This window comes from Chiloscyllium punctatum, chromosome 35 (genome assembly GCF_047496795.1).
Source record: "Chiloscyllium punctatum isolate Juve2018m chromosome 35, sChiPun1.3, whole genome shotgun sequence".
NCBI classification, from domain to species: domain Eukaryota; kingdom Metazoa; phylum Chordata; class Chondrichthyes; order Orectolobiformes; family Hemiscylliidae; genus Chiloscyllium; species Chiloscyllium punctatum.
Window position 1 is genome coordinate 67,332,609 of NC_092773.1, and position 24,258 is coordinate 67,356,866.

Here is a 24,258-nt window from a genome sequence, read left to right on the forward strand (position 1 = left end):
TACAGGTCACCAACACATCCCTGAATACAATGGGAAACTTAGCATTGTCAAATCATCTAACCTGCATGTCTTTGGACTGCGGGAGAAAGCGGAAGCACCCACAGGAAACCCATGCAGATACGGGAAGAAGTAGAAACTCCACATGTACAGCCAGCCGAGGCTGGAATCCTACCCGTGTCCCTGGCTCTGTGAGGAGGCAGTGCTAACCACTGAACCAACGTGTCTTTTTTTAAATTCATTTCAAATTCCAACATCTGCCGAGGTGGAATTCGAATTCAGACTGTTGACGTAAATTTTAATATTCTGGATAAAATTTCAATATATCAAGTTTGTTCCCTTATCGATAAATATTAGTATCACAAGTTTTGCTTATTTTCAATCAATGTGCATCATCCTGTCTCCTTCACCCTTCCCTACGAGGAAAGCTCAAGGAATTTTCCTTTCAAGAAAGTTGACACAATTCGATCAGCTGCCTCGGCAGCTTTCCTGCTATCAACTAGCCCGCCAAAAGAAATTGCCTCTATTGGCGATTTGCGTTTAAGTCCTAAACTTAGATCTTTCTCCAGTTTCTTGTCAAGTCTTTTTTTTCAGATTTCATATTGATTCATTATCCGAGTCTCGGTGAACTACACACATTCCGACTTTCCCTCGTTCTCTTCTCCTCCTTGTCACTCCCCACAAGCCAATTGCCCGATATTGTTCTTAGTTCTGTGTCGCTCTATATTCTGAAACGCTTCGAAAGCTAGTGCTTCCAAATAAACCTTTTGGGCGATATCCCGGTATTGTGTGATTTTTAACTCAGTTACCAAACTGCTATTCACGCCTCCACCACTCAATCAGTTACAATTTCCTCCATTGAAACACTGAAATAGTTACGCCCATTGCTTTAAATTATTATTAAAAATTACCTTCCCTACCTGTTGAGTCAATCCCTCTCGCTGGGAACTGCCTGAGGCAAAATGACACACTTCACTCTACACGATCTCATATCTGATTGTATTTTACACAATCACTCAATCTGGAAATTTAAATCTCTCAGCTGTTGCTTCTCTCCACCTCACCCCAGCTCAATCTCGACTGAAACACCTTACCTGTGCATTTGTTGCCAAAAAATTAACGGTTCAGATAGAGCACCCTTGATTTCCCAACTGATCAAGAATCCGAATCACGACTCTGCCATGATGGGAAAAATCCTCTCAGAGTTTACCTGGCCAAACCCCTTAAGAATCTTATTTGTTTCAATGAAATCGCCTCTCACTCTTCCAAAATCAATTGAGTAGATTCCCAACCTCAAATTTTCTTAAAATATAATACATGTAAACCAGGTATATCCCAATGATTATTATCCGAAATGACTCCAACGAATTGAAATATTTCCGTAAACAAGTGGAGCACAGCTGCTCAGATTACTAAAGACATACACTCACCAGCAGTTTGTGCAAATGCCCGAAGGCATAGACTCAAAACTCGGATACTGCAAGCCGCTTGAAATAAGGGACAACATTCCATTCCCGTTCCAGATTACCTGTTGCAACTCTGTGCGATCTTTCTGCTGTTCCTGCACATTAAACACCATGTCCATTTCTGGTGCAGCTTTCTCCAGTTTCTTCAATTTAAATATTCCTCTGTTCTTTTGTTATCTAATCTAAAATTAACAACTTCACATTTTCCGAAGTTATACAGCATTCGATAAATTCTTGCCCGCTTGTCGTATCAGGACCTCTCTGTTAATAGTACGTAACCCTCTCTGGAATTGACTGTTCCGCCTTTTCTAAGAGAATCCCTCCTCATTATTGGAAACATGTCATTGGGAGTACTCGAAGCATGTCCAACTGGTATTTTTATAGGGGGCAATGTTTGGAATGACTGGGAGGTGATTCGTGACCATTGTGAACAATAGAGACAAATTCTCCCTCGAGTTGCTTTCGCTTTTAACAGATAATGTCTCATTGGTGAGTCAAGATGAAAGCACATAAGGAAAGAAAAGGAAGCAAATTATGCTCTCATCATTACACTAATTCATGAAGCATTCTTTCACGTGTCAAAGATCTGTGCTCTGCTCAGTCCCAAGGTGGAAACTCAGAGAAACCTACTTGGTTTCTCCTTTGAACTGACTGCTGATCTCCACAAAGGTAATTTGTACAGTCATCCTGAACCAGGAAGATGGAGGGTTTTGTGTTTCGAACCTAATCTGACAGTGTCGGATTTTGTAAACTCCTATTATCGGATATTAAAAGTCGACTTGCAGGTGGAGATCTCAATAATTGTAACGCCAGACTGTGATAAAGTTTCTCAATTCATCAGGACATAGATATTTGCTTTGTGTAAGAGAATTGTGTACAAGTTCATTCTTGCTTGATGTCTAAAATTTCTCCTTTGAATCACTCCTTTCTCTCGACAGATTTTCTCCAAATCTGTTTAATGTTCACTGATTCATTTTATGTTCTAGCTGATCAGTCTAAGTTTTATCATCCGATTTTTTTCTTTGTAAACAGCTCCATCACAGGTCTCCTAAATTTGCTTTGCTAAAAGCAGAACAATCTCAGTTTCTACAAACTCCTGTTTTCCCATAATCAGTTTGCTATCTATAATGTACAGATCCGGATTTTGTTGGAACATTTTCCACTTGGCTGCATCATTGGAGCCACCAAATATAATAAAGAAAATGAACATTCTCCAGGAAAATGCATTGTGAGTGAATTGTTTCATGGCCACCATGTTCAATATTTCCTCTCAGAATCACCGAAAACAGTGGCATCATTGTGCCAATGGAAAGGTATCCAATGTCTTACCATACTTTGGTGCTGCTCTCCCATGAGTGAGCGATGACTGCTGCTTATTTAACATGAAGGTTACCGCAGCCCAAACAAAGGGAGAAATTGAGAAGGACACTCAATGATTTGCAGATGGATATTCACGATGTGTATCAGCACTAGACATGTCACAAGAATGAAAATGAAAAAAAAACCTCTAAACGTGCAACTAAAAGTCCCTATTCCATGAAACGTCCTGATATATCTTAACATACCACTTGATAGGGTCCCTGCCATCTTTACCAAAGTGTGGGTGATCTCTGGCGTTTGCACAGAAACAGTTGCTCTGTGTTCCAGTGGATGATGCCTTCATGCAGCAACAATTATACTGACCCTCACTGTCTGACAGGATGGTCGACAAAGAAATCCTCAAAACACTTAAGACATATGTAGATGCACACTTGAGATACTAACGCAGGCAACACTATGGATAACGTGCTGGAAAATGGAATTAGAATCAGTAGTATGAGCACAGACACAACGGCCAGAGAGACTTTATTCAGTACTGTGCACCGCTGAGACACTTAATGTCAGAACATGACAAGCCACAGTTGAAATTAGGTGACTTTTCTTTATGAAGGCAATTAAGGTAGAGAGTTGGGCCTGGAGGAACCTTGGGAGCTAGGCACCCAGGAACCTGACAATGACACAATCAAGCATAGAATTTATTTTTTTTTCTTTTCGTCATATATCTGGAATTAGGAGAAAGCACATAGTTCTGGTACATTTGAGGCCTGTTGAGGTTCCAGAGATAGTGTGGATTGTGAGGCGAGAGACGATGACAGTGATTGGGAGATTGAAAGAACCTTCAGTAACAATGAATATGGAGCATATGGTGAAGTGAAAGAAATTAGTTTAGCAGGCAAGGATCAGACATTATTTTAGATGGTACAAGGTAGCCTGGAATGAACCAATGAACGGAATTCAGAAAGTTTGAAGGAGGCATGATAAAGCTTTCAGAGATAGTGTTAAGGTAAGTTCGAAGGCGATCTACATTTCTATGAGGAAAAAAAGTTGGCCTGAGTGAGGGTAGGGTCAATAAGCGATAATTTAGATAATCTGCACCTAGAGTTGCAGGAGGTCCTTAATGAATACTTTGCGTCAGCATTCACGATGGAAAGGAAGCGTGACGCTTCTGAGGACCCGTGAAACACACTGATATGCCAGAACAGATTGATGCTCGGAAAGTCGATGTGCTGACAATTTTGAGAAACATCTGTCACTCCTCAGCCAATTGGCCCATCTGAACAAGATTCTGTTGGAGTCTGATGTAATCTTTTTCGCTGTCCACTATACTTTCAATTTTGGTGTCACCTGCAAACGTGTTAACTACACATCCTATGTTCACATCCAAATCATTAATACAAGTGACTGAAAGTAACGGATATAGCACTGATCATTGTGGCTTAGCATTGGTCACAAGCTTCCAGCCTGAAAAGAAACGATCCACCACCACCCTTTGTCCATGCACAGACAGGAAGGAGGGAAAGGAGGAGAGTGTTAGTAATTGGGGACTGAGTAGTTAGAAGGTCAGATAGAAGGTTTCTTGGGAATGAACGAGACTCACTGTTGGTGTATTGTCTCTCAGATGCCAGGGTCCATAATGTCTTGGATCGTATCTTTGGGGTGCTGAAGAGAGAGGATGACCAGACTCAAGTCCTGGTCTGCGTAGGTACCAACGACATAGGGAGAAAGAGGGATAGGGGTATAAGGCAGGATTTCTTGGAGTGAGAGTGGACGCTGAGAGCTAGAATAAACAGAGTTGTTATCATTGGTTTGTTACACTTGTCACATGATAGCGAGGCAAGGAAAAGGGCGATATATCAGCTGAACACGTGGCTACAAGGATTGTGCAGTCCGGGGGGGTTTCAGCTACTTGCATAATTTGGACTCATTCTGGGGAAGATGGGACTTGTACAAACAGGACGGTCTTCATTTGAACCAGATGGGTACTAATCACCTGGGTGATAAATTTGCTGTTGCTGTTCGGATGAGTTTAAAACAGCTCAGAAATTGAATGGGAACTTGAGGTGTAGTTGAAGTGCACAGGAGGATGTGAGTAGGGAGGACAAGGACAGGATTTCACAGTCGTAGGAATATGCTGGCAGACAGAAAGCTGGTTTGAAGTGTGTCAACTTCAACGCCAGTGGTATGCAAAATAAGGTTGACACATGGATAGGGACCGGCGACTTCGAAACTGGGACCATTTTGGTGACATTGAAAGAGCAGGCTGAGGAATGGATGCTGCAGGTTCCAGGATTTGAATGTTTTATTAAGAACAGGCAAAGCGGAAAAAGAGGAGGAGGTGTGGCCTTGTTCGTCAAAGATAGTATAATGGTGACTGAAAGAACTTTGGACGAGGACTCGTCTACTGAGATAGTATGGGTTGAGATTACAAACAGGAGAGGAGACGTCACACTGCTTGGAGTTTCTAATACGCCTCCGCAGAGTTCCAGGGACATAGAAGAGAGGCTTGACAGAATTATTCTGGGTAGGAGTAAAAGGAACAGGGTGGTCATTTTCGTGGACTCAAACTTCCCCAACCTTGACTGGAAATGCTATAACTCTAGTACGTCGATGGACCAGTTTTTGTCCAATGTGAACAGGAAGGTTTCCTCTCAGAGTGTGTCGAATAGCCGACAGGAGCGCAGGATCCAGTGCTTGGTAATGAACCAGGCCAGATATTTGAATTCGTTGTAGGTAAGCATTTTGGAGAGAGTGACCATAATTCAGTTTCGTTTAGGTAAGCGATGGAAAGAGACAGCAACATGCCACTTTGGTGACATTGAAAGAGCAGGCTGAGGAATGGATGCTGCAGGTTCCAGGATTTAAATGTTTTATTAAGAACAGGCAAAGCGGAAAAAGAGGGGGAGGTGCGGCCTTGTTAGGCAAGGATAGTATAATGGTGACTGAAAGAACTTTGAACTTTGGTCAAGAGTTGTCGATGGGGTAAGGTCAATTATAATGCGGTTAGGCAAGAATTAGGATGCATAGAATAGGATAGCAAAATGCAGTGGATGCAGACAATGGAAATGTGCAGCTGTTTTACGGAACAGATATTGCGTGTCCTTGACATGCATGTTCCTCTTTGGCAGGGAGGAACTGATCAGGAAAAGGAACGTGGTTTGCTTCAGAAATTACATCTCTTGAGAAGTGGAAGAAGGAGGCTTATGTGTTGTTTAGACAACATGGTTCAGAAGAGGCGATGGAGCGTTACAGATCAGCTAGGAAGGATGTAAACAGAGCGTTAAAAAGAGCAAAGAGCGGTCATGAGCATTCGTCAGGAAATAGAATGGGGAAACCCTATAGCTTTCTGTATATATGTGAGGAATAAAAAGATGACGACGGTAGGAACAGGGCCATTCAAAGACCGAAGTGGGAAGTTGAGTGTGGAGTCTGTGGAGATTGAAGAGGTGCGAAACGGACATTTCTCATAGGTTTTCTCTCAGGAAAAGTAGAATATAGTGGAGGAGAAGAAAGAGATATGCGATATTCGACTGGAAAGGATCGAGGTAAGTTACGAACACGTTTTATCAATTCTAGAGGGAGTGAAAGTAGACAAGTCCCCGAGGCCGGATGGGATTTTTCCGAGGATTGTCTGGGAAGCTGGAGGGGAGATAGCAGCGACTTTGGCTTTAATATGTGAGTCATCATTCTCTTCAGGTTGAGCACCAGAGGACTGGAGAATTACAAATGTTGTACCCTTGTTCAAGAAGGGCAGTAGAGATGACTCAGATAATTATTGACCACTGAGCCTTACTTCTGTCGTCGGAAAGGTTTTGGAAAGAATTACCAGAGAAAATATTTAAAATAATCGAGTAAGCAACAATTTGATTTCAGATAGTCAACATGGTTTTGTCAAGGGCAAGTCGTGTCTCACAAACCTTATTGAGTTTTTTGAGAAGATGACTGATGATGTCGATAAGGGTAGGGCACTTGACGTGGTGTACATGGACTTCAGGAAAGCCTTTGATAAGATTCCACATGGTAGGCTATTCGCGAAAATGCAGAGGCATGGGATTGAGGGTGATTTAGCGGTTTGGATTAGAAACTGGCTTTCGGAATGAAGGCAGCGAGTGGTGGTTGATGGAAAATATTCCGACTTGAGTCCGATTACTAGTGGTGTGCCACAAGGGTCTGTTTTGGCAAAAGTGTTGTCTGTAATTTTTACAAATGACTTAGACACAGGCATAGATGGATGGATTAGTAAATTTGCAGACGATACGAAAGTCGGTGGAGTAGTAGACAGTGTGGAAGAATGTTGTAAGTTGCAGGGGGAGTTGGATAAACTGCAGAATTGGGCTGAGTGGTGGAAAATGGAGATTCAATGCAGCTAAATGTGAGGTTATGCACTTTGGGAAGAATAACAGGAAGGCAAAATACGAGCTCAACGGAAAGATTCTTGGGAGTATGGATGTGCAGAGGAATCTTGGTGTCCATGTACATAGATCACTGAAGGTTGCCACCCAAGTCGTCAGTTCACAAGGCATACGGTATGTTAGGTTTTATTGATAGCGAGATTGATTTCCGGAGCAGCAATGTCCTGCTGCAATTGTATAAAATGCTAGTGTGGCCGCACTTGGAATATTGTGTACAGATCTGGTCCCCTTATTTCGGGAAAGATGTGGAAGCATTGAGAAAGGTGCAGAGGAGATTTACCAGGATGTTGCCTCGTCTGGCGGGAAGGTCTTATGAGGAAAGGCTGAGAGACATTTGTCTGTTCTCATTGGACAGAAGTAGGCTCAGAGAGGATTTGATAGAGATATACAAGATGATCAGAGGATTAGATAGGGTAGACAGTGATACTCTTTCTCCGAGGATGATGACGTCAGCTTGTACAGGGTTTCACGATAAATTGAGGGATTATATTCTGAGAGTGGTAGGGTGGCAGTTCATTCCATACATGCACCAGGCTCTGCGTGAATCCAAATGACACTTCAGTCCCTTAGATACCTTTCCCCTGCCGCCCTGAACCTTTGCCCTCTATTTCTGGACACTCCCACACCAGGGACATGACTTCATCTATTTTTATCCTATCCATGCCCCAGATGATTTTCTAAACATCTGTAAGGTCAGCCCTCAGCCTTCCATGCCCGAAAGGAAAGCAGCCTGCGCCTATTCAGCCTCTCACAATAGCACAAGCCCTCAAACCTGGCAACATCCTTTTAAATATTTGTGGAATCCATTCGAGTTGAACAGCATACATCCAATAGGATGGAGAACAAAATTACACGCTATGTGCAAAGTGTTGCATTTATAGAAATTAATCCTCTTCTCCCATTCCCCAACCCATTGATCCAGCTGATCAAGGTCCTATTTTACTCTGAGGTAAACTTGTTCACTCTCTTCTACATCTCCAATTTTGGTGCCATTTGCAAACTTACTAATTATACCCTTCGAGATCACATCAAAACCATTTATATAAATGACGAAAATTAGCTTACCCAGCACCAATCCATGTGGCACGGCACTGGTCACAGGCCTCCAGTCTAAAATGCAACCCTCCACCAACATCGTCTACATAGTACTTTCCATACAGCTAATGAAAAGCCCATTCCAAAAATGTATGGACGTAAAGTCTGGAAAATCACAGACGAGTCAGATTCGCATCTGATTGCGAGTAAGTGATAGAATCAGTTATCAAGGGTCCGAAGGGTCTGTACTGCGCTGTAACTTTCTATGTTCTGTTTTCTATGTGAAAGCAAAGTACACAATGGGGATTCCATAGACGCCATATATTTGGAAATCTGGAAGGCATTTTACAATGTGCCGCACAAAAGGGTAATTCACAAGGTTTTATAATGTGGAATTAGGGTAATTTTTTAGGTTGCATGTATGATTGCTGATGGACTGAAGAAAGACGATCAGGATAAATGAGTTTATTTTCTGGATGGCTAGATGTAACTAGTGGGGTACTGCGGGGTTCTGTCTTTGGAACCCAGCTACTTCCAAGCGATATTACTAAGCTGAAGATGTGTACTACACTTTTTTAGAGAGCAACAGTCATCGAGACACAAACGTGTAGTGATCTAACATCCTGCTTTCTTTCAAATTCGGAAAAACTCGATCAAAGGTACCTTTTCAAGTGAGACATTCTCGCAGTAAAAAGGAAAAATAAAAGATGGCTGAGGGATATTCTCAGTCAGGAGAGGAATGACACAGAAGACACAGTGGCTGGGGTCTTTAAAATTAAGTTGATGTAATTTTAATATGCGTCTTATTATAACATCACATTATTCAAAAGTTAGAGGCAGGTAAAAAGCAGTTAAGAGAAAGGGGGGTTCAGAATTGTGAAAAGTTGTTTAATGTCAACAAAGATGTTATTTCCTTTAAACAGTGGACTTTGGGAGCTCTCTAACACTCCTATTTTAAAGATTAGAAACCAAGGTGAGCTTTTCTGGGTATTTTGTTTAATTGATAGAGGGATTCATTTCCGTGTTGTAATAGTTTTGGGTTCGTGTCCGATGTTTGGATAGATTTTGACAGGTTAATACACATCCAGTCAGTGATGTGGACAGATTTGAACGGATAAGAGTACAAAATGTCCCAGAAGACTTAAACACTTGATGATGAGAGGCCTAGAACTTTAATTAAAACGTAGTTGAAAAACAAAAGCGTTTTTTTTTTCATCTGTGTTGGTTAAATTACAATTGGGGGAAATGTCTCATCTGCTGAAAATGTGTTGCTGGAAAAGCGCAGCAGGTCATGCAGCATCCAAGATACAGGAGAATCGACGTTTCGGGCATAAGCCCTTCTTCAGGAAATATCTCATATCAATGTGAAAGATATTTGGTGTTTAAAGATGCTTCCCAAATTTTCCAAGAAATTTTAGAAAGACAGATAAAGGACAGGATAAGTTGAGACAGGTAAAGGACAGCGGATAAGTTAGAAATGGGGTTGAACAGGGATACATTATAATGCAGTTGGTCAAGCACTGAAGTGTATTAGAGAAACAGACAAGTATAGTCGAGTTAGAAAAAACCTTCAATTGTAATTGAGGCAAAAGGAGTTAATAGTAAAGAAAGGGAAAAAATCGCCAAAATAAAGTGAGATAACGAGAGAGAGAAAGAGAAAAAGAAAGGGAGACAGTGTTGTTGGCTGAGTAAAGAGAGAGAAATGAAGGGGAGAGGGACCTTGAACTTCAGAAGTAGCGATTTGTCAGTGAAGTCCAGTTAACACGATGGAGATGAAGAGAGAAGGTAGAATTTTATTTTTAAAAAGTTTGAAGCATTGCCACATGTCAATGAGAAAGATGTCGAAGCCTTTTTTATTTCATTTGAAAACAATCACGTGGCAGTCGGAGTTGACAGCGAACTTGAAGTTAACGTTCGTTCAGACGAAGTTGGCAAGATAGCTATTGAGTGATTTGCAGCGCTGTCAAATGAGGGGTGAAGAGATCATGTGGATGTGAAACAGGTTATTTTGTGTGCCTATGAATTAACACCAGGAGCGTATCGACAGTGGTATAGAAGCATAAAGAAGGAACCAGGTCACTTTGAGTTCGAAAGAATTAAACATGGCAGTTTTGATTCGGACCTTAAAAATAGGTAAGCCATATGAGGATGTTTTAGAGATTATTCTGCTGACGGTTTTAAAAACTCATTTCCAAAGATGATAAAAACGTATCTCGATGAACAAAACGTTCAAGAATGAGAAGCGCAGCAGAGAAATCAGAACAGTATTCGTTGGTGCAGAAGGGGAATATTAGCTTCCAGCAGTGATTTCCTCCTACAAGGATACCAATTGGCGAAGGGGAATCCTTCACTACAAAACAAGGTTTAGATCATGCTGGGAATAGTTTTCACAGGTGACAAGGGACGCCTTAGAGATGTGAAAAAGGTGAAAGACCTCATGTGTTTCCACTATAATTCTGTGTGATACATGAATTTTCCAGTACCGACAGTAGAAGAAGGGCATTGGGAAAAGGTGTTTTCACTGCCAGAAGTTGGGACACATAAGATCACAGTCCTGGTCGTTGAAGAAAGGCAATGGAAAAATATGTGGTAGAAGCAGCTAAGCCAGTGGGATATAATGAAAGTCGTAAAGGAACCCCAAGAAAAAAATGAGCAGCTGATGGAGACGGCACAGCCTGGTCAAGAGCTGAGTAATAAGCTCGTGTCTGATCTGTGTAAAGACTTCAACTCTGCGGTCAAGGCTGCTTACGAAGAACGGGGGATTCAGGAAAGAGGTGACAATTTGGAGAACTATGGAACAATCCATCTCTCGTAATAAGGAATGAAAATATTTACACATTTTCTGAGATGTTAACTGAGAGAGTGGTAATTGGTGGAACAGATGGACAGGAAATTAGCTTTCACCTTGATGATAAGAATGCAAAATCAAATCAAGTCTGGCGATATAACAGTAGGAGTTAATGAAAGAGCATTAGTTCCAGGAATGCAGTTTGCATTTGGAAACAATTTTGCAGGATAAAAGTTGGGAGTGACGTCCTTTGCTGTGGACAGGCTAAAAGCAAGAACAGGGAACTGATGAATTAAAAGAAAAATACCCAAGAATATTTCCAGATCCCACTGTCATAATTCACTTTAAGAAGCATAAACAAAAGAGCAAGACAAAGAATTTAGCATCGGACAGCAGACACCATGTTTGATTTAATGGCGCAGGAAAACGTTAAACAGGCTTGTAATCGATGCATGCTCAGAAAATGAATTCGAATGTATAATGAGTGTCATTATTTTAAAGATAGAATCTAATGCTATAAATTGAGATGCTGGAAGCTTAGTGCAACGGATGAATGGGCGGTAGTGCACCAGATTGTGTTGCCGAAGGCATTACTCATAATATTCAAAAGTATAATGTGTAGCACATGAATTAACAGACTGAGATCAGCTGAGTTCGTCTGGAGTCTGACGTGTGAGGAATACTCTGACTATTCTACTGGCAATTCTACTGGCCTGGACTGGATAAGGATGTGGTTAAATTTTTCTGCAGATGTCACATATACTGACTGGTGTGAAACCACAGGCAGGAATAAAATCAGCACCTTTCTTGCCAATTCCCTCATGTGAATAGCACTTCATGCAGGTTAAGATGATTGCGTAAGTCCCGTTCCTAAAACATGACATGGCAACCTGTACATGCTGATCATGATCGACCTGTGTAACACTTTTCCGAAGACAATTCCATAATGGAGTATTAGCACAAAGAATTGTGCTGATGTTGGCAGCTTTCTAACAAAGAAAATTCAATAACTATTTAAGGTCAGGATCTTGTCCCTGGCATTCCCCTCGATATCTCAGTTTATGAAGTTAGATGGCAAAAGGGGGAAGAGTTTCCATGAGGGATGTATGGGTACTTCCACAATGTTTTTAACCATTCGGATCAGTGTATGCTATAAATGTGTCATGGACCTGTGTAGCATCCCTCTTCCACAGCCAGAAAATCTAGCTTCAATTTCCACCTGCTATGTAGCTCAGCAGAACATTATTATATTGATTTCTTAATCGATGATTGGAGCATGTCAACTGTGTTCTGTTTCACTTGAAATTCACGAACCCTACTACAGTTAAAGGGACAGATCGAGCGGAGGGTCTGTATTGGTAATTAGGATAATAAACTCAATTGCATGAAGACAAAAAACTCATTAATTTCCACAATGGATCGATGCAATCACCACTCTTTATAAAATGTATTGACACATTTGTAGAATTCTCAGAAAGTCAATAAAACTGGGCTAATTTGTTCATTTCAATCCCATCCACACTTCCTACTGATCTGTTTGAAAATCCTTTGATAGCTTGTGAAATAAACTTGTGTCCATTGGGTGCAGAAGCCTGTGTTCAATTGTATAAATGAATGTATGGTATCGCTCCTGTTGGTTTGAGAGTAGAGATTTCTTCTTTGTGTGGATTTTAGGTCTTGGGCCAGTTTGTGTGTGAGGTATGAGGTTGTCGGGGAGGGAATAGACAGGCAGAGGATGCCTGGACTAAACTTTTGAGTTACTGTTTCTCTCACACATCCTCCCGCCCCTTTTTAATCACAGGGAGATTACTCTTGGGATGCTACGCTCCTGGAGGAAGTGTGCGCCAGGGAGAGCGAGAAGGGACCTGACTGGATAAAATAGAATGTCAGCAGAAATGGGCCCGTAAGTGACAGACTTCAAGGTATTTAAAGTAATTTCCGGCATGTATCGATCTTTTGCCATGTCAAAGGAGCAGAAGGTGAGTATCAATGTGTGTATGTGTACACATATGGAATCTCACTGCCAATTTTGATCATTTAACACCCTCAAACACCTCCCTGAATCAGCCATGCTATACCATGCCCCACGAACAACTCCTGTCCCTCATGGGACAGAAGGAATGTGAGTAATCTTCAGCAGAGCTGGAACAAACATGGAGTGTCCCGTCTCCCTGACTTTTATTCCCATTTTCTTCGCGTTCTCCCTCTGTCTATCTGTCTCTCTGCCTCCCACCCCCTTCTCTCTCTCTCTCTCTCTCTCTCTGTTTCTCTCTCTCTCCTGGTCCCACTGCATGCTTTTCTGTCTCCCTTTACCTCCCGCCTCTCTTTCGCACACTTATATTTGCATTTTCTTTTTCTGCTTCATTCTGTGATGCACTTATATTTCTGAATCTTTCATCTTACAGAACACAGAACATGATAGTGAAATGTAAGCCTTTCAGCCCGCGATGTTGCGCTGACCTGTGTAACCAATCTGAAGCCTATATCATGCCCATTCAAGCCTTCACAATTGCATTTTCGCCCATAAGAGAATCCGGTGAACATTTAAATGTCCTTAAAATTGATGAGTCTGCTATTGTTGCCGGCATTACTTTCCACACCTTGACTATTCTCTGAATAAAAATACAAACTCTGATATCTGTACTATATGGACCAACCCTCAATTTAACGCTATGTACTATGTCCTTCGTGCTGGGCATCACCATCCGAGGAAGCACGGTCTCACTGTCCACCCTAAACATATCTTTGATTATCTTAAATGTCTTAGGTAAGTCACCTCTCAAACTTATTCAACAAAAACCCGTAAGTCCCCCAGCTTTTCATCGGAAAACATTCCCCCATAACAGGAAAAATCCTCATATGTCTCTTCTGAACTCTTTCCAAAGCTTCCACATCCTTCCGACAATGGGGTGATTCGAACTTTAGGCAACACTCCAATGCGTCTGCACTTTCTGACTCTGTCACTTTTGTTTCCCACCCAAGGTTCTCTCCCACCCATTATTATTTCACCTCCCTCCCCACCCCATCTTCAGTGGATCCACACTGGGTCTGGCATTGTTTTGATAAATTATGCACCTCCACATTTGTCCGGTCCTCCACCCCCACACTCCCCATTCTGCCAGGTTTTGTGTCCCCAACACATTTGTACTCTCCAAAAATATTGAGCACTTTCTAAAGTATTGTATATCCCCACGATTTGAATTTCTCCAAAACCTAACAACCAGTACTGCCCCACCAACTCAGATATTGTCCTGCAAAGCCTGAATGTGGCACTAACAAATATTGCCAACAGATATTTGACGCCCCTGTTTTGAAGCCACCCTCAGATTGGTACCTACGATCATGTGCCTATCTAATCTGTTTATAAACGGTATTATTCTCTCTTACAGACCCACATTTCTGCCCCACAATAATACGCTCCCTCATTTTGTGATCCAATTATGCCTTCACCCACCACAATAAGTTTTTGCATTCTCCCCCAAATTCTGAACTCCTACAAGTTTTGTGCCTCTGTCAATTTTTGTGTCCTAAATATTGACTGCTACAATAATGCAATCTCCTACTTGCAGATTCCCCACAATATACTGCAGCCTTCCCTAACTCTGTCATCTATATGACGTGCCTACATTTTCCACCCCCACCCCCAGACACTCCACAAAGTACGTTCATGCCAAATATGCACCTGCCCAAAAGTTACATCCACCAATTATGCACAAGACCATCAATTTTGCGTTTCCCATAGTTTTCAAACACCCCCCACCCAAGAATTTTTCAAGCCGCAGTTGTAATCACGACATCAAATTTTACACCTTCTCAAAGGTACTCCCCTCAGATTTGGCACTCACCTGCCTACCAAAATGTTGACGTTCCACAAACATTGTCCCTATACATATTCTTGTATTTTCGTGGATATCTGTGATTCTGGGCAAAAAACACCTCAAGTCATTTTGCGTGATTCCATGCTTTAATTCACTCTTGTAAGTATATTCAGAAGAAAACTGCATAAAACTGGTATAAAACACAATGAGTCAGGTAGTATTACACGGAGGGAGAGCAAGCTGTCACCTCGCGTCAAGATGATTTTTCATCAGAGTTGACATGAAAGGTGCTAGGGTAGCATTTACGCAGTGGTGAGGGGGTGTTGTAGTGCTAAATCAGAAAAGATATTACTATAGCAGGCTAAGCGATTGGAATGTGTGAATGGCAGAACAATGGCGAGTCGAACTGCCAGACTGCGAAGAGCTGTAAGTTCCACTTAATTGGGGGAGGGGAAGAAGAACATGGTGACACGGAATGCAATAATATCGCTGAAAGAAAAGGAAGAAATGGGAGTGGGTTTGCAATAGGATGACGTTGAATTAAGTATTAAGATCAGATATTTATGAAGTGGCTAGGTGCGATGTCGTTCCTCCAATAGGTTCTGTGATTCATTGGAGCATTGAAACATACCAGTGACAGACGCGTGGGCATGTAAGCATGACACTTTCTAAAATTGAACAGGTACAGGAAGACTTGGTTCATGATTGCGCACACGTTTGAGGTGTTCTGCAAAGTCTGCGTTAGGATTATCCAATGTAGAGGAGGCCATATTCGTTGCAACAAATTCATTAGACCAGACTGGACGATATACAACTAAAATACACTTTCACCTCGAAAGACTAATTATGTTCTTGTTTGGTGAGCAAGGAAGAGGTGAAGGGGAACTTGTTGCACTTTCTGAAGTTACTTGGAAAGATGCCGTGTGAACCTGGTGGCATTGGTGTTTCAGGAATACAATACAATTTTTTGGAAGAACCCATCCATGTGATACGCAGTGAGAGTGAGGGGAAGGCAACTTCTGGAGTGGCATTTCGCTGGAGCTGTCCGAAATAGCAGAAAATACTCCTGTCAGTGTGAAGGCTCTTTGGATGGAAGGTCAGGGGGCCCGATCATGTTGCTGAGTGATGGGAAGGCGTAATAGCGCAAAAATGGATGATAGTTTGTATTTCGTGGAATGACGTGCCAGACACAGCTGATGGGAATCATGGCCCTGGAGGAAAGAAGCCATGTAGAACGTACTATTTCCGAAAGTGGCATCATCCAAACAGAAACCTATGCGAAAGAGCTCAGAATATGAGGTGGAATCCATGTTTTGGAGGGCTTGGGCTGTGGAGACTTATATTGAAGGTAATTATTGAAAGCAATGGCGTTATAGTGGATAGCAATGGACGGATTATTTCCCGAAAAGGAGACAAAATGGTCAACGAAATGAAGGGAATTGACAATATTGTCTGTAAGGATCTACTCTATATTGGAGTACCTGAATGCAGTATGGATGGCCTCTCTGCAGACCATCTTCAGTCCGTGAGGAAACATGACCACAACCTTCCTGCAGACTGTCATTTTGACACAGCCTACCGGCTATCATTCCCTCCATTTGTGTTTGGCATTCTGCAATGTTCCAGTGAATCACAATGAAAAGTTATGGGCAATTTAATCTTCAGACAGACAATTTACTGATTTATGGACTTGACTATTGAATTCATCGTTAGTACATTGCGAGCCTAAGACCCTCCCCCTCCCAAAATGCTCCAGTGATACTGTCTGTGCTTTCCAGCCTGGCAGTTATACACTCAGTCTCTGCCATTCTAAAATATCATAACTTAATCTAAACTATTAATGTCGATTCCCCTCCTCCCCCAATACACAAATGCTGCTCCCGAACATACTTTATCAGTTCTGGTGAACATTTGTCCAGACTGGAAGCATTAGCTTGCTCTCTCTCTCTCCCCACCCCACCATGAATGCTGCTTGATCCAATGTCATCTTCAATGTTTGATCTTTTCAGGCTGTCAGAAAGCTTGGGCATGCACACTGCTCATTGCAATTATGAGTATGCGCGATGAAATTAAATGTTTCTCTCTCACATACACAAGAGGTTAGTGAAGCATTTGTTGTAAGATTCCGGACAGAGCTTTCATGATTTCCCAGGAAAGGTATTGCTCCCCAAACGTGGGTTTTCCATGCCTGTTATTTAATCCACAGAGACTGAATCTTCTTCCCAGAAAAAGGCCCCGGTCCACGGCTGCCATCTTGCTATAATGTAAGCGGGAATTATGCAGGAGTGATTCGTGTCGTGATGAAAACGTGAATGGGCGGGACAATGCATCGTCCCTTTCCTCTGGCCCGAAACTGAGCCAATGTCTTCATCTTGTTGTTTACTTACTCCCGGTGGGAGGGATGGGCTTACTGCAGGAAAACAGTAATATGAAAGATATTGAAGGTGAATGTGATTTAAAAAAATGAGCGATCACACGAGAAGCCAACTCCCATAACTCTCTGTCAACTTATAGGGGTCTCAGCAGCTGGATCTCTGTCTGTCACTGTCCGCAGTATGTGGCTGCAACTTTGAGTGGCAAGCTCAGATGCATTCTCAGCCGAGCCCTGCATCCTGACAGTCTCTTACTTTCGAACATAGAAAAGTACAGCACAGAACATCGTGGGCTGAATTGCCTGTTCTATGCTGTATTGTTCTATGTTTTATGTTCTACAACAGGCAGTTTGGCCCACGATGTTGTATCGAGATTTAATCCTAATGTAAAATATAGTACCTTACCCTATGCACCCCTCAACTCACTGCTCTCCATGTGCATGTCCAACAGACGCTTAAATGTCCCCAGTGACTCTGCTTCCACCACCACCCCGGCAACACATTCCATGCATTCACAACTTTCTGCATAAAGAACTGCCTCTGACGTCTCCTTTATACCTTCCTCCTGATATCTTCTGACAATGACTTCTCGTTTTAGTCAATCCTGCCCTGGAGAAAGGTCTCTGGCTACTGACTCTATCTATTCCTCTCATTATTTTGTACACCTCTATCAGGTCTCCTCTCTTCCTCCTTCTCTCCAGGGAGAAAGGCCCGAGCTTATTCAACCTTTCTTCACAAGGAAAGCCCCCTAGTCCAGGCAGCATCCTGGTAAACCTTCTTTGCACCTTCTCCAAAGCCTCTGTATCTTTAATATATTAGGTTCTCCAGGACCGGACACAAATTTCCAAGTGTGGTCTCACCCACGGACTTGTGGACCTGCAGCAAAACCTTGCAGCTCTTAAACTCGATCACCCTGTTAATGAAAGCCAAAACACCATATGTTTTCTGAACAACCCTATCCACTTGGGTGGCAACTTTGAGCGATCTTTGTACCTGCACACACAGAGATCCCTCTGTTCCTCCACACTGCCAAGAATCCTGTCTTTAATCCTATAGTCAACATTCGAGTTCAACCTTCCAAAATGAATCACTTCGGATTTATCCGGGTTGACCTCCATCTTCCCTTTTCTCAGCCCAACTCTGCATCTCTCTAAGTCGCGCTGCAGCCTGCCATAGCCCTCTATAATATCGACGACACCTCCAACCTTTGTGTCATCTGCAAATTTAATAACCCACTCCACAACCTCCTCATTCAAGTCTTTTATAAAATCTACAAGAGCGGAGGCCCATGAACATAGCACTGTGTGACCCCATTCATCACTGACCTCCAGGCAGAATACTTTCCATCTACAACCACCCTCTGCCTTCTGTCAGCCAGCCAATTCTGAATCCAGATCTACAAACCTCACGGTGTCTGATATTTTCTGACTTCATGAAAAAGCCTACCATGGGGAACCCTATCAAATCCCTTGCTGAAGTCCATATACACCACATCTACAGTTCGACCGTCGTCGACCTGTCCTGACACATTCTACAAGAACTCAATAAGATTTGTGAGGCATGACCTGCCCCTCACAAAGCCATGCTGTATAACTTTAATCACACCATGCTTTGCCAAACAGTCATAAATTCCAACCATCAGAATTCTTTCCAAAGCTTTGCTGACCACAGACGTAAGACTGACTGGTTTGTAATTGCCAGGGATTTCCCTGTTACCCTTCTTGAAAAGAGGAACAACGTTTGCCTCCTTCCAATTCTCCGGTACAGCTCCTGTGGAGAGTGAGGAGGCAAACATCCTCGCCAGTGACTTTGCAACATCCTTTCTCGCTAACTGGAGCAGCCGAGGATAAATCTGGTCTGGTCCTGGAAATGTATCAATCTTAATGTTTTCCAAAATTTCGAGCACGGTAACTTCATCAACCGTGATCTGGTCAACACTTTATCCCATCTCCTCTAAGTTTTCATTTACAACAAGTTCCTTTTTCTTGGTGAAAACCAAAGCAATTCATTTAGGACTTCCCTGAATGTAGCCTGCAAAAGCCCTCGACAATATCTGCAACACCACGGATCCTTGGTGTCATTGGCAAAATTACTACCCCACGATTCTACGTATTCGTGCATAGAACACAGAATAATACAGTTCAGTTCAAGCTCTTCGGCGCTCCATGTTGCGACGTCCTCTGAAACCAATCTGAAGCCCATCGAACCTGCACGATTCCATTTTCAGTCACACGTTTATCCAGCGAACATTTGAATGCCCTGAAATTTGTTGAATCTGCTATTGTTGCAGGTAGGGTGTTGCACAACTCCTACTTTCAGAGTAAAGAAACTACCTAGGAAATCGGTTCTACATCTATCACTCTCAATTTTAAGCTCTGTCCCATCTCACTGTCCAACACACCGAAACCTCTTTTATCTGATATGTCTCGATTTATCACCTCTCAATCCTTTGTCTCGCGAACGGAAACAGCCTTAAATCCTCCTGCCTTTCCACGTAAGTAATTCCCTCCATTGTCAACATTGTAGTAAATCTCCTCTGAACCCTTTACAAAACTTTCACAGCTTTTCCTGTGATGCGGTGAACAGAACTGTATGGAGGACTCAAAATGCAACCACACCAGAGATTTGTGTAGTTGCAAAGTTACGTCATGGCTATGAAACTCAATCCCTCTGCCAGTAAAAGCGAACACACTGAATGCCTTCTAAACAACACGATCAAGCTGGTTTGCAGTTTTCAGGAATCGATGTACATGCACACCGAGATCTCTCTGCTCATCTACACGGCCAAGAATCTTACCATGAGCACCGAATTTTGCTTTTCTGTTGCTCTTTCCAAAGTGAACTAGCTCAAATCTTTCTGCATTTAACTTGAATTGTGAAATCTCAGTCCGCCACTGCAGCTTCTATATGTCCCTCTGTGACCTGCGACATCTTTCTGCGCTGTCCCCAAATCCATTGACCTTAGTGTAATCTGCAAACTTACTAACCCATCCTTGAACGCCATCATCCAGGTCATTTGTAAAAATGAGAAATAGCAGTGACTCCAAAACAGATGATTGTGATACATCATCAGTAACTGCGGGATGAACATCTCCCATCAACTACCACACTCTGTCCACTTTCAGCTTACCAATTTGCGATGCATAACGCCAAATCACCGACTAGCCTATGCCTCCATATTTTCTGCATTGCTCTACCGTGTGGAAACTTATCAAACGCCTTAATGAAATCCATATGCATCACATCAACCACGTTAGACTCAACCATGTGTTTGACCACCTTCTCAAATAACTCAATACGTTTTGTGAAGCAGACCATATCCTTCACAAAAATGCCTTTTTGAAATCCATATGCACCCCATCTACTTCTCGAGCTTCTTCAATTCGTCACGTCATATCCTCAAAGAACTCAATAAGTCTTGTGAGTTATAAACTACCTCTCACAAATCCATGCTAACTTTCCTAAAGAACTTTTTCATTTCTAGATGATTACAAATCCTTTCTCTTACAACCACTTGCAATACTTCATCCACAACCGGTGTCAGACTCACTGATCATTAATTAATGTTTTCAACGGGGAGAAGGTCCAGCAGGAGATCATCGGACATATTGGAACCAACGATGAGATTCTGAAGACAGAATTTCGAGAGTTAGGCAAGAATAAAAAAGAACAGGTCCTCGAGAGTAGTAATACCTTGATTACTCGCGGTGCTATGAGCTTGTGATGGAAGAAATAGACAGATAAAGCAGACGAATACATGGCTGAGGGGTTGGTGCATGGGCGAAGGATTCACATTGCTGAATGATTGCAATCTCTACTGGGTTAGAAGTGACTTCTACAATGAGGAAAGGTTGCACCTGAACGGGTGAATGGGAAGAAGACTAATATAGTGGCAGGGGGATTTGCAAGAGATGCTCAGGTTGATTTAAACATATAAGGGGTGTGTTTGGTGGTAGTGGGGAGCGGGGAGATCGTGAGGAAAGACATCAATCTGCGACTAGTCCAACTGTCAAAAGAAGCGAGGCAAACAGTCACAGCATCAAGGACAAAGCAGTGAACAAGTTCGGAATGATAAATTGTACGGCATTAATTTCCATGCAAGAGACCGAACAGGGAAGGCAGATGATCTCATGGCATGGTTAGGAACATGGGACTGGGTTATCATACCAATTACAGAAACATGGCTCAGAGATGGTCGGGACTGGCAGCTTAATATTCAAGGAAAGAAATGCTACAGGAAATACAGAAAGGAGGCAAGTGAGGAGGGGCAGTGGCATTATTGACAAGGTATAACATTATAGCTGTACTGAGGGGTATATTCCCGGAACTACATCCAATGACGTTATATGGGTGCAACACAGAAATAAGAAAGGGATGACCACCGTTTTCGGATTGTATCATTGACCACCAATTGTCAGCAGAAAATTGATAACCTAATTCATAAGGAAATTTCAGTTATCTGTGAAAATAATAGGGTGGTAATGGTCGTGGATTTAACTTTCCAAACATGGTCTGGGGCTGCCATAGTGCAAAACAATTAGATGGAGAGAATCATGTTCAGTGTGTACAACAAAATGTCTGATTCACTGTGTGGATGTGCCAACAAGATATTATGCAAAATGTGACCTAGTCTTGCCAAATAAGACCGAGCAGGTGACTGAGGTGTCATTGGGGGAGCACTTTGGGGGCCAGAAATTATAACTATATTAGGTTTAAAATAGTGTTGGAAAAGGAGAGACCAGATTTAATAGTTGAAGTTCTGAATTAGAGAAAGGCAAATTTTGATGGTATTAGGCAGAACTTTCAAAACTGATTGGGGGCAGATGTTCGCCGGTAAAGGGATAACTGGAACATGGGAAACCTTCGGAAATGTGACAACGGGAGTCTGGAGACAGTATATTCCTGTTAGGGTGAAAGGAAATTCAAGATTAGTGGTGCTGGAAGAGCACAGCAGTTCAGGCAGCATCCAAGTAGCCTCGAAATCGTCGTTTCGGGCAAAAGCCCTTCATCAGGAATAATGAAATGCTTTTGCCCGAAACGTCGATTTCGAAGCGACTTGGATGCTGCCTGAACTGCTGTGCTCTTCCACCACCACTAATCCAGAATCTGGTTTCCAGCATCTGGAGTCATTGTTTTACCAGGGTGAAAGGAAAGGCTGTTGGGTATAGGAAATGCTGGACGACGGAAGGAATTGAGGGTTTTTTTCAGAAAAAGAAGGAAGCATATATCAGGTGTCGATATAATAGATCAAGTGAATCCTCAGAAGAGTATAAACGCAGTGGGCGTATACTTAAGAGAGAAATCAGGTGGCAAAAAAGTGGATATGAGAATAACTTTGGCAAATAGATTTAAGGAGAATCCAGCAGGTTTTTACAAATACATAGAGGGCAAAAGGGCAACTTGGGAGAGAATAGGGCCCTTCAAAGATGAGCAAGGCGGCCATTGTGTCGAGGCATAGGAAAAGAGGAAGATACTAAACGAGTACTTTGTATCAGTGTTGGCTGTGGAGATGGAAATGGAAGAAAGAGAATTTAGGGAAACAGATGGCGACATCGTGAGAAATGTCCATATTACAGAGGAGGAAATGATGGATATGTTGAAACGCATTTAAGTTAATAAATCCCCAGGGTCTGATCAGTCGTACCCGATAACTCAGTGGGAAGCTATGGAAATGATTGCTAGGCCTCTTGCTGAGATATTTGCATAATTATTAGCCGCAGGTGAAGTGTTGGACGACTGGAGGTTTGCTAACGTCGTGCTAGTATTTAAGAAAATTAGTAAGGAGAGGACAGGGAACCTTCGATCTGTGAAACTGACGTCAGTGATGGGCAAGTCGTTTGAGGGAATTCTCAGGGAGAGCATGTACATGTGTTTGGAAAGTCAATGATTGACTAGGGATAGTCAACTTGGCTTTGCCCGTGGGAAATCATGTCTCACAAACATAATTGCGTATTTTGAAGAAGTAAAAAAAGTGGATTGATGAGGGAAGAGTGATAGACAAGATGTATACGGACTTCAGTAAGGCGTTCAACAAGGATCACCATGGGAGACGAGTCAGCTAGCATATCGGCAGAATATCGGGATTATCGGGAGAACGAGCTATTTGGAAACAGAACTAGCTCATGGGAAAAAGCCAGAGGATGGGCGTAGAGGATTGTATTCTGACTGGAGGTCTCTGCCTAATGGAGTGCCGCAGGGATCGGTGCTAATAGTTCGCTTAAGTGATTAGAATGTGATATTGGAAAAAAACGGTGGTGTGTTTAGTGGCAAGTCTGGCAATAAAGGAGAGTCCCAATAGATATGTACAGAGGGAAGAGAGGATGAGCAATAGAGAATGCAGGAAGTAAAGCTAAAAAGAAAGTTATGAATCACAGTGCCTTTACAATCTGTCCTTACAATACACAAAATTATATCCAGATAGTTATAAAGTACTTAATCTGTAAACGAAAGGTTATTGCTGGATATGTACGCTATGATAAGCTTGAGCATTGCACCAGCCAAGGATTGAAGAGTGGGCATGTGAACAGGATGTTGTGATAAAATAACTGTCTGTGGGAAGGCCGAGGTCATTCTTGTGCATGGACCGCAGTTGTTCTGCAATGTGGTCACCCAGTCTGTACTTGTCTGTCCTTGACATGCTACAATGCTCCAGCGAATCGCAGTACAAAGTGAAGGAACTACATCTCACCTTCAGACTGGGCATTTTGCAGTCATCTGGACTTAATACTGAGTTCTGAACCTTCAGAAAGTGAAACCACTCCCATTCCCACCCAACATAATTCAAAATACCTGCGGATACTAGAAATATGCAATAAAACAGAAGTTGCTGAAAAAGCTAAGGAGGTCTGGCAGCCAATGTGAAGAACTGACGTTGTCAGGAAATGTCACTCCATCAGAAATATTACCTCTCATTTCCAATTTGTTCACTTTCTTTTTGCTTAACTGTTTGCAATTTCTGTCAAAATGCGCTCTCTCACCCTCACCTCCACTATTGCACTAGGGCAGTCTGTTCTTCCCAGCCTAGCAGTTCGACACACATTCTGCCATTCTCAC